At 37.8% G+C, this 11,378-nt stretch overlaps 1 long non-coding RNA gene across 6 annotated transcripts in view; it reads left to right on the top strand.

Annotated features, from left to right (window-relative positions):
- Window positions 1–264: 264 nt before the first annotated feature.
- LOC111249751 (uncharacterized) overlaps window positions 265–11,378 on the top strand; it is a 67,355-nt gene continuing 56,241 nt past the window's right edge. For 2 of the 6 annotated variants that reach the window (XR_015326231.1, XR_015326221.1), the window contains exon 1: window positions 2,142–11,286. This is a non-coding gene — a long non-coding RNA (uncharacterized LOC111249751). The other 4 variants (XR_015326227.1, XR_015326228.1, XR_015326224.1 and 1 more) reach the window with 4 other exon arrangements.

The following is an 11,378-nucleotide window of genomic DNA, read 5'->3' as shown; positions in this document are numbered from 1 at the left end:
GATCAGCCACTCCAGTTAGAAGAAAAATTTATCTAGCATATTGTTCTCCAAGAAATTGAATGCTTCTTGAGATCTATGGAAATTAACTTAAAGTTCATCAACTATTATTTTCAGCATTAACAGCTGGCGGCTCGTTGTTTTCACTTTTTACCTCTTACAAGGTGCCGGTGTCCGTGAGAAGTCATCATGTTGGTGACGTCGCGCTCACCCCTAGACATGAAACATTTCATCTTTGCCCTGTGGTTTTGTTGAACATTGATGGTAACGCTTGCTGCCGGATCTAATGTTTGGGACAGTCGCGTGCCCAGGAACTCGTTCCACTTACCCAACAATGTCATTAATTTGTAGAACCTTGAAAATCATCAAGCTAGATTTTAACTTGAGCTTTTTTACTTTAACCGCTATGAGTTTATTCTTTTGGAATAATGGTATTGCATCGAATTTCGTTAATTGTGCTATGCGCTTTGACTCCAACGTTCAGGTTAGCCGTACGTCTAGTGTCATGGATTAACGCTTCGTTAACCTGGGCCTAAACTTCCTTTATTTTTAACAGTAGATCTCCATTTCCTCTTGCTTGTTCTTTTCAACCTCCTAGATCTCGAATTTATTTTTCTTAGGCTTCTTCTTCGTTTGCGAGACTGATTGTAAGACACTATTACCTATCCTCTTTGGCTCTCTATTTATACCTTTTGTTTTTCTCCTCTCTATATGGCTTTGCGTCCTTCTCTTTCCTCCATCAGGATATCCGCCATATTTTTGGGCTCCTCTGTTATTGACCTTATATCATCGTTAGTCTTTGGTACCTCCTTCGCATTGATATTTTCTACACTTAGTTCTTAAGCCATTAGTCATCGCTTCAGACAGGTCCTACTGGACTTATTTAGGTTTTTTTCAACAGACCTATAAAAAGCATGGTAACAATAGGCCCTAGCGACCACTCGCCACTCCGGAATTTAAACTAGCGGTAGCCGCATATTTACGGTTACCATGGCAGCGGACTCAAAGGATGCGCATTAATCTCTCAGAGCATGCCGCCTTTTAACCGCAGCGATGTTGTGGATTTCGAAGGCTGGGTTGCAAGATGCTGTATTGGGCTATTTCAGTGAACCCTTTTCCGTATTAATTATGTCTATTTTTCCATCTGTAAGAGCCGCGTACATGCGGTTCGTTTCTAAAATGGTCAGCAGTGTTTTTCTTCTTTTCCCTTACCCCTTCTTCTCGTAGTGCGAAATCTGCTCGAGAGTTTTTGCTTATTCCGATCTCAGGCCAATCAGCTGTTTGCCGTTATCACATACAACGCAAAGCTTTCTATTAGAATTAAAATCTTGCATTTCACGAGCTATTTGAGAGATCAACTTTTCTCTGTACTTGCTACAGTTTTAGTCTTTAGATCTATCGGGTGTTTTAGATAGAAGGTGCGATTCTGCTGTTCGGCTATTGTAAGAATAAGCAGCACTGCTTGACAATCAGCCACTTGCCAGAAATCCACTTACCGTTTTGGAATCAATAAACGATGGCCACTAGTATATTCGCCAGTATGGATTTTCTCCATTTGCGTCATTCGTAAAACTGCCTGGAAGCACACTTATCATCTGATTCACACAGAGCATTTCTGAATACGTCAGCATAGCCGATACTAGCTCAGATACTATCAGTGGTCTAATTTGCAACAAAATTATGGATTCAACGATGCTTGTTGCCTGCAGACACGTCATCTGCTGTCAGGTGAAGGAAGACACAAGGAGAGCTATATTATCCACAGACGTTGCTCTGCAGAGTTATCCCAAACAAAGAAAACGCACCAGTCAGTTATAGTAAGTGTAGTGTTTATACTCTCGAAACTAGTCTTTATGTGCTTAACTCAGACAGGAATAGTTAAGACCTGTTTAAGGAAAGTAAGCTTAAGCTCTAAATTAAAACCCCCGCTCTAGTTACTGGATGATTGAACCAGAAGAGCCTAGCTAAGCCGAAACACATTGCAGAACTAGTATATCCTTGTTGGCTTCAGAGGTCGACTTCAAAGGAAAAAGGGATATACAAATAAAGTCGGTGCCTTGCATTATTGCGTGTGAAAAAGTCAACTGGAACCTGTCTGAACTTCGTACAACAAGCACTTGTTCTTCACAGGTATATAAACGCCGCTTGTGTAATTACTTTTGTTCTAATTTCGGTATATAGGATAATCATAGTGTAATAAAGGCTTCAAAAAGAAAATACTTCGGTTTGTAGCCCATTGTTTGGTAACACAAACGAGATCGAAACACGTGAGCTATTCGCAGAGTGCCCGACTGTCACAGGCTGTTGTTTTACCAGGTTGACGGTGTCGAAAGAATTAATAAAGTGTGATACGAGTGTTCTTTGTTACCTAGAAATCTACAAGGGTCAGTTATAATTCACCACGATGTGCTGTCTGCCCAAATAGGGACGTCAAATATAGTGTCTAAGCCTCTCATACTAAACGGTGAATACGAGAGAAATGCAGTTCCACTTTGTTAATTTTAAATAGGAGGGTTGCATGCCCCTCTAGGTGAAAACGCATCCGTTCCGCAATGGCACTTTTGTGATGCCTAATGATAAATGCTTTAGAAGGGTACGTCCGGAGCGACAGCCTTTGTATCCTGCGCATTCGCCCAAAGGAGCCATATGAAACTTACTACATGCACTTATCATCTACGCATATAACTTGACAATTGTATTTTCCATCATACATGCCATCTCTTTGATCATTCTAGCATTTTTCATCAAGAAAAATAATCAGCACTACACACACATTCGTTTACGGAAAAGTGCTACCTGGGGGTGGCACTTTTCCATAAATAAATGACAAAAACAGAATTTATTTTTGATCTCCAAATTTGTTTAAGAGAATTGACCCTGTGACTTTTACATATTGGAAAGTTGCACGAGCTTTTTTTGTTTGTGTAGTGCTTGGGCGTTTATTCTGAGAAAAAAATACATGTATTGCTAACCGAAATTGTTTAATATATTGCATTGGTGGCAACCTATGGATACGTAATGTGTTATTATCACAACCTAATTAGCTCATAGTGAGAAACAAAAAATAGGGAACTCCCCGCCAGAACACAGCTCGGAGGGGACGTTGTGCAAGACCGCAGTCAATCTACTACAAAGTTGTTGCTGGCACTCATACCATTATATAATGCGATATAAATGGAAACATGAGTGCTTCAGATACTAGTGTAAAAAAATAAAAAACCCTTCGAGTTTGAGGTGTGCTACATACCCAAACTATCAAATATATAATTATGTGGCAGTAATTATACTGCAGCATTTTCATATATCTAATCGCCAATATTTACTAAGGGTAATGCTAATCCTAATTTTGAATTTCATTAAGGCCCAAGGTTAGGATTGGAGTTGCTTCGTTAGCTTCAAAACTCTAGAACCGAAATAACAAGTTCTACTTGCGGGTAAGCACTGAATGTCAAAACATGTTCCAGGTATTGCCATAATGCAATTTTGGCGACAATATTCAAATACCAAAATAACATTCCTCCAGCTTACTAAAATAATATGAAAGCGGTTCGGGCAAACAGTTATTTTTGGTAAGGTCAAGCAACCACACTATGCCTGCGAATACCAAAGGTAGACATTTTGTAGCTTGCTCTTGTTAAAAAAAATTCTGTCTCCTAAGGAACGATACCATTAGCTTTTACAGTAAACCTTTCCCTTTGCTTTTGTCGGTAAAGCCTTCGTTGCTTGCATTGACTGCTACTAACTTGCCTAACACGGTCAAATTTTATGTAACTGATTGAAAATTTTTAGGCTGAACTTAATACACGAGCACGCTGTGGTTTCAAATTTATTAGCAATTACGTTGTTTGTTATTTTTTATACATTGTTGATACGAAATTTTATATTCGATATTAAAAGAAATTGAAAGCCAGTGCTTAATTTTTTTTACTTTCATGACTGTTTAGCTTATAAATTCGAAAAGCCGATATGTGGGTCGACTGCGAAATGAATGAATTGCTTGTCTACGAAACCTGTTTTTCGAATATATCAAATGAACTACTCATTTATTCAAAGCAGTTGCGTAGTTAAAAGATTACACTTCGCTTTCATCACTATTACCAAGATTTACAACAGAATAATTGAACCACTAACTACAAGCTATCAAAACGTAACGTACTATCATTAATATTATTCAGCAGTGCCATTTTCATTGCATTATATAAAGTATGTTCTAATATTAATGCATTGCTTTTTCGGAAATTAATTAATAGACCTATCTTGTTGATATTCAGGTAATTCGGGAAGAAAACAAGTCATTTATCTTTGATCTAGCTTTTACCGATAACAGGATTGACCATATACTATTTTGACGGATATTAAAATAACTAGAATTATTGTTTGACCTTAAATGTCTATTGAGCATTCACATATCTACCCTCACCCAAATTCACTATTGGTACTTTACACATAAATATATATATAGTGCTTAGCTCGACTTAACATTTAATCAATACCTTCATACTAAGTCTGTATGGCATATGTTTCATCGCTTCCAAACTTTATAGCAAATAGATGTGAGCAAATTCTTGTGAATACTTGTGTAAAATTTCGGTGTTTTGACCACTGAGGAACGGAACATTGCATTAAATACCAAAACTGCTGATTTAGTTTCTTCATCCATTATGAGGTAAACTACAACCTTGATGTTACTGTAACTTCGAACAATTGGAATGAATAAATATCAAGAGTATTTATGATAATGTAAGATACGCCATCTGATATTCCAGAAATTAATCGTATTATTTGAGAACATTGCCGATATTACCTTGCTATTTATATCGCAGTTCAGAAGGGATATCAGTATCATGTTAATGACTAACGAATATATACAGATTCTATTTTGTATGTATACAGTATAGAATATGGAATAAACAACTCCTTTGGAGAATTTCAGAGGTACATTGGCTTTAACTATTAAAAGCATTTATGCGCATATAGCAAAAACTTGCGTGGGCATAATAAGTTATTCATAAAACTGTCTTCGTGCCAATTTTTGGAAGCTGATGTTCGGTTAACAGTTAAATATTGCAGAGAAGTAAAGCAGCACACAAATTTAAAGGTTAAAACCTCTAGATCGGTTGTATCGGTTTTATGTTATTTAGTACCGCCAAAAACTACGGCTTATCACTTGGGCTAATGTTTCAAGTTTTACGTTTGGTACTGCCATTAAGTACTGTATCGGATTGCTGGTTTCAAGTACTTGACGAATTGTGTTTGCGATCGATTTCTAACCTAAATCACGTCATGTGTCCCTAAGTTTAGCAGGCCAATTCGCTTCCACTGCACCATCAGAGGGACTCATAACTTGGATTGTTGTCGTCGAACAAACCACGCTTTTGGGATGGTAAATGATCATCGACGTTAAGGTAAAAAAAATTTTGCACTATTCGAGTGCCTCGTAAGTGGCGAATCCTTGGCACAACTTACTCCCAGCATTGCCGACTCTTCGACAAGATGTACCACCAAGACAAGTACCATCTTTTTAGCTTACTCGAATCAAGTTTGTCTCTTGTTGCTGATTCACCTCTTTCTGTTTCTCTTTCCGCTTCTCTAATTAGTCTTCTTGTCACCGTCTCGTTTTCTTCAGCAGTTCAATCCAAACTGATTTTTAATCATCGACTCGCACCCTACAAACCAGTCGCTGTCACGTTGGTCACTGAAAGAGTAACGATACTGGTATTATAATTTAGTTTTTGCATAAGTTGCGTGCTCAAATTTAATGTAAGCATCTGCGCAAAAATACTATGATCTTTTTAAAAAAGGTACTATCTCTATAGTAAAGAGGACTATAGCTAAGAATATAGCGACGACATTTGCGAATTGCGTAAAGATAAGGGACGACGTCCCTAATTGTCAGCGGAGTACAAATATCACTGTTGGTATTTCGCACAAAAATAATTCATTTTACAGGCTTTAGAAGAATCAACGTGTGCCAAATTCGAAACATCCTTGTTGTTAATGTCAATCTAGCTATATAAACTGTGCGGCGGACTTTCTCTTGGTAAAACCCTATTGCCGCTTGTCTTGTTAAAATATTAAAAATATCAATTTACAACTTCTCAAAAAGTGTGCACTCGACAAACGGTTAAACAATAGGCCTATAATTATTTTCATTTGACCTTTCATAGAAAGGGGAAAAATAGTATTGCGGGTTTTATAGTTGCTATCCGCCGCATCGCAATGTAGAAAGAGCTTTATTAATTATAAATAATTTATTAACCGTAAAAATGTAAATATAAAATATGTATGTAGACACGCTTTCAAGTTTGTAAAATTATGATGAGTGGCAAATCGCCAATAGGATTCGGAAGCACTTGGCAAAGTGCCACGCAAGTTGTTGTGCATGACACCACGACAACTTGCGTGCTACTGTGCACTTTATTCTTGCTTCAAGTGCACCCGCACATGTTTCTTTGCTCGTAACAACTTAACTCTTTACATAATCCGCGGCAAAATCCGTGAACAGCAGCGGAATAACAGGTACTAAAAATCTGGAAGAGCTTCAGAAACTTGATATTTTTTTCTGCATAAAATTTTATATGTCCTTTGCTTGATCATTATCGTGTAATATTTATGTTGTATAACGGGCACTGACAAAAGCGGAAAATAAATATTCACTATCATTACTACTGCTGTGCTTTTACTGTCAAACCATTATAACAATTAGGAAGAAGACAATCCGCTATTATCAGTTATATCAAAATAATAATCATAATGAATAAACTGATGTTCGACACGACATTACCTTCTTAATGTTAAACAGTATTTCAAAAATTGTGATTTGTAAATTGGTTTAATTTTTCGTAGGCAAAATATTTTAAGTGCATCAACTGTCAAGAGAGTGATCGAAAATCCGACGAGGCTGGGCCGATTATTAATCTCAAACCATAGGTGTTCGTATAGATCGTTCAACAATCACGACTACTCACTAAACTTTAACCGAAAATCCAGTAAGACCATCGTGATATCGTATTCCCGATGCAGCATTTCAAAAAGCATCACGTAGTCTATTCTCATGAAAAATTTGTGTATTCATGCTTATAGAATCCAGTTGATTTAACAACTCTATTTGCAGAAACAAAAACAATGACAGATGAACGGATACGTTTACTGATTCATTACTAATCATTTTCAGTGATGAAGCCTATTTTCATCTTCATAAACAGAGCAATTGTCAATATTGCTGACATCATGACAACAAAAATTGTTACATATAGAATGTCAAAAAACCATATGTGCTTCATGGGAAAAACATACATACCAAAACTGTCAATATTTGACCCCGAATCTTAAGATAAAGGCATAATTGGACTTCTTTTTTCCAAAACGCACTCTGAAAACTCCAACAGCCAATCACGAGCGGTATCGGAACCTAATTACCCAGTTTTCTCAGCCTCAAATGGATGCTGTGAATCTTAGAGACATATAGTTCCAGCAAAAGGTTTTTAATTGCCACATGGCAAGCAAGAGAATTATTTTCAACAATTATTTCCGTTCAGGCGACCAAATTTGGCGACCTAGATAGTGCAATTAAACAACTTGAGATTTATTTCTGTGGAGATTTTTGAAATCAAAAGTTGATGTCAACAACAGCTCAAGCCCTGAAGAAAGATACAAGACGTTACAGTACTGAAATTTAATTTGTTATGCCAAATCGTAATTAAAAATTTCGTTAAAATAACGTGAATGTGTCAGCAAAATCAAAAAAGGCAGGTGTGTTGGTCTATCGATAGTTCCCACATGTCTGTGTTATTATGAAATCGAAATTGTGGTATCAAAGCAAAATAAGTACGTTTGGTTTGGAATATATGTATGTTAAGTGTTATTCAGCCTCTCTATTATGTAACGACCGCCTGTCGCCTTGCTATCCGTTTAGTTCTGTATAGATGTTTCTCGTTGTGCTTATGTTTTCTTGCTCTCCATCAGTACATTTCTGGGAGCGTCAAATCACTCGTATGCGCTTGTATGTGATACACGTCAAAGGTACGTGGTACAGACGATGCGTGTACATGTCTGTCGTCGCCTGTCGTCTAGCGGGCGATGTACTAGGCGTTCATGAAAATAACTTGGTTACTTAACCGTGATCACATGCGTCCCTGCTGTTTTTGGCAAGTGATCGGTGCAGAGTGCCGCAGTCATTTAGGTGATGCTCGAGGGCGGCCCGATGGCGCTGCCGACCGCCACAGGGAGTCGCCCAGAAAACCGGCACCGGTCTATGTGTTTTATCTTTTTGAGATATGTTACGTATATTCTTCTATTATTACTAGACTACTATTATTATATTTCGCTGTGCGATTGACGATGCATAGGACTTTATATTATTCACGTACTAGGGATAAAGTTGTTGTTGAACAAGTAGTGAACGAATGATTGGGCCGAGACGTTGAGAGTGACGAAAGAAAACCGGACCGTTCATTTGCTGTGCTCTTGCCTGCGTTAAGACTGTATATTTAAGGACATGCTGCCGTCTGCATTAAAGCCGTATATCTGGGACTGTGCTATTATCTGCATTAAGACCATATATCCAGGACAGTGCCACTACCTGCATCAAGGCCGATCTAGGACTGTGCTATTGCGTTAAGATAGTATATGTAGAATCGTGCTGCTGTGCTGCGCTATGAGGATATATCGAAGATAGGCTCATAGTGCCTATGGTGCCTATGTGGTGCAAATATAATAGAGCATATTGACCTCGCTCAGCATAGAGATAATGACCATCGTACTTAGAACCAAAACAAGACGTAAGATGGTTCCTTTAGTTACACTGTATTTTGAAGTAGGACCGTTGCCAAAGCAAAAATCATTAGAAGTTTTTAAATCAAGTGATCGCGAGTACATGATAAATGATTGGCCTTAATAAACGGTTATTTAAATTCGCGGCTTTTACTGTTTTCCATTAATGAATGTGTTAGTTCTTATTAGCGTTAGTTACTACACTTCCTTCTCTACTTACCCTTTCTCTCGGGCTCTCGAGTTGTCACCCTCAACCATCTACTTCTCGCTGGTACTGTTTGATTGGCGATATATTTCATTATCTTCTTTATAATATTTCCCTCTCTCCGCTTATTCATAACGTATATTAAAGGCAGGTGAGACCATATAGAATAGCTAAGTATTTTTCGCATCTCATGGATTTTTTGTTTGAATGCTAAAAAAGCCAAATAGCCAGCTCGTTTTTTTTTTTTTTTAATACAGTTCTACCTATGTCACAGTTACGTGAAAGTAAGCATCGTTTTTCTAAAGTCATTACATTAAGTTACGTTATATGACCAGTATGGGTTCTATATGAACTTGAATGAGTTAGGGATAAACGCGCCGCTGCATTTCGAGCACATAGGAAACAGAATGGCGCCGATGTTAATTTTATAGGGGAATTGAAAGAACTATGGTTTCAGAGTACTAATTAGTCTGTCTAAACTAAGACATTGTCTACCCACACTCGTTGTATAATAGGTCATTATCAATAATGTGCTACATATAATTGATTTTGAAAGAAATTCGGACTCCTTTATTGGCATATGGCATCGGTTGTACAAAATAATACTGTCAATGTATGCAACACATTCCGAGCAATGATGATCATAGATCAGATTTCACCATAGATAATTATTTATACGAGAGTACCACATAACCATGGTAGACACGCAAGCTTCAGTGCGGTCATATTTGCTTTAGCAAACGATGAGTACATTATTTTGCTCCACTTCACTTCTCAAGAAAAATGCAATTTGTGGATGTGCCAGCTTCAAAACTATTCAAACCCGGATATCACAGTGTGCAGGAAAACCCCATGTAAACATATGATGAACAAATTATGATCTTTGACCTTTCAAATCCGGCAGTAAATGACTATAAGACATTTTCTTTTCTAGCCACACTAACAATTTTTTCTAAGAAGAAAAGCATTTTTTTTAGCTTTGTTAGATTAATAACTTTTTTGTATAAAATCTTTACAGAATAATATAGCTTCACAAGGTTATACGGGCAAGTGACATAGATGTCTTTAACTGATTTCTTTTCGAAAATGAACGAATTGTAGTGAATCCATTTGAGCCTTTGACCAATACACTAGTAATTTTTTTCCTGTCCTGTGATACCGGTCGTCTTAAATGCTAACGTTAAGTAAATTTTAGCCCACATAACTCCACCCCTTTACGTATACATATATACAGCCATTATAGATCTCATAGGTCTCTATGGGGATACCAGCTAGTAACAAGGGTGTTGGAATGTAGACGCTATTCTTTATCTAGTAACTCACGTCCCGTTGATAGAGCAGCGGGTGACGTGCTTGCCTGCTAATAATTGAAACACGTGGTTGTATAGTATATAGAAAAATTTCGGTTCATCAGCTGTCTGAAGTAAGGCCTAGTGGCGTAATTACTATATGTAAAACATGAAAACATTTTTTTATCTTATTACCGACCAAGTCGATTATTTAGATCGCCAGTCGAGATAAACATTTAGACTCGCCGACAGAGACAGGTTTCCCTGAAACTGCTAATATAAGTGAAACCACTAGGTCCCGTGGCTTTCTATCATGATCCTCGGAGTTGAAATAGGAAACGGAAACGGGAGCCGAATCGCAAAAGACTAATGCTGGGGAAGAACTCCCTGAAGAAAAAATTTGACAAGCGCATTCGAAAGATGTTCTGGTATTATGTAAGGATTGCATCTTTCTGTGCTTCGGTCCATTAAAACATCTTATGGACTATCGATGTCACATTTCAGTGTTCATTCACATTTTAAGCGTACTACTTTAATAAAACATACATGTCTTTACTATTGTTTTACTTTGAATTGCTATTATTTAGAACAAATTGATTCTTAGTCTGTATTTCTAGTCGACTTATTACCTTCAAAAAACGCGAAGCAAGTCTGAGTTTCTTCACATCTCTACGAAGCGCAGGGGTTACAGTTTGCCGTGTCAACCGGGGCTCGTTGAAGCTCTCCCTTCTCAATACTTCTGTGGTTTCTATTGTGACAGACGTATTCGACCGAGTAGATTGAAGGAAGAGCTCTTTTCTCCAGTGTCTGTGCATGAGATTACATCGATTGCCGGTTGACGTGGCGAAGGAACGGGGCTGGCTGCAGAGGATGCCGTGGCATATTGTTAGGACTGAACTACAACGTGTTGAAGTTTGCTAGCAGCGCGCAGTGACAAATAACAGAGGGATGAACGGGCAGAGGCTTGGCAGCGGTGTTGGAGCATTAGGGATTTGGAGATGGCAGTAGCAAATATGATGTGCGGTAAGTGGCTTCTTATTTATTCATACGCCAGCTGAGGAACAAACTATTTTGCGCACTCACCATCTCGAAACACTGCCAGGATTTTATATATA

The sequence above is a fragment of the Varroa destructor genome, unplaced genomic scaffold, assembly GCF_002443255.2.
Source record: "Varroa destructor unplaced genomic scaffold, Vdes_3.0 BEIS01000004.1, whole genome shotgun sequence".
Classification (NCBI taxonomy): Eukaryota; Metazoa; Arthropoda; class Arachnida; order Mesostigmata; family Varroidae; genus Varroa; species Varroa destructor.
This window is presented reverse-complemented; position numbering and strand designations above follow the sequence as displayed.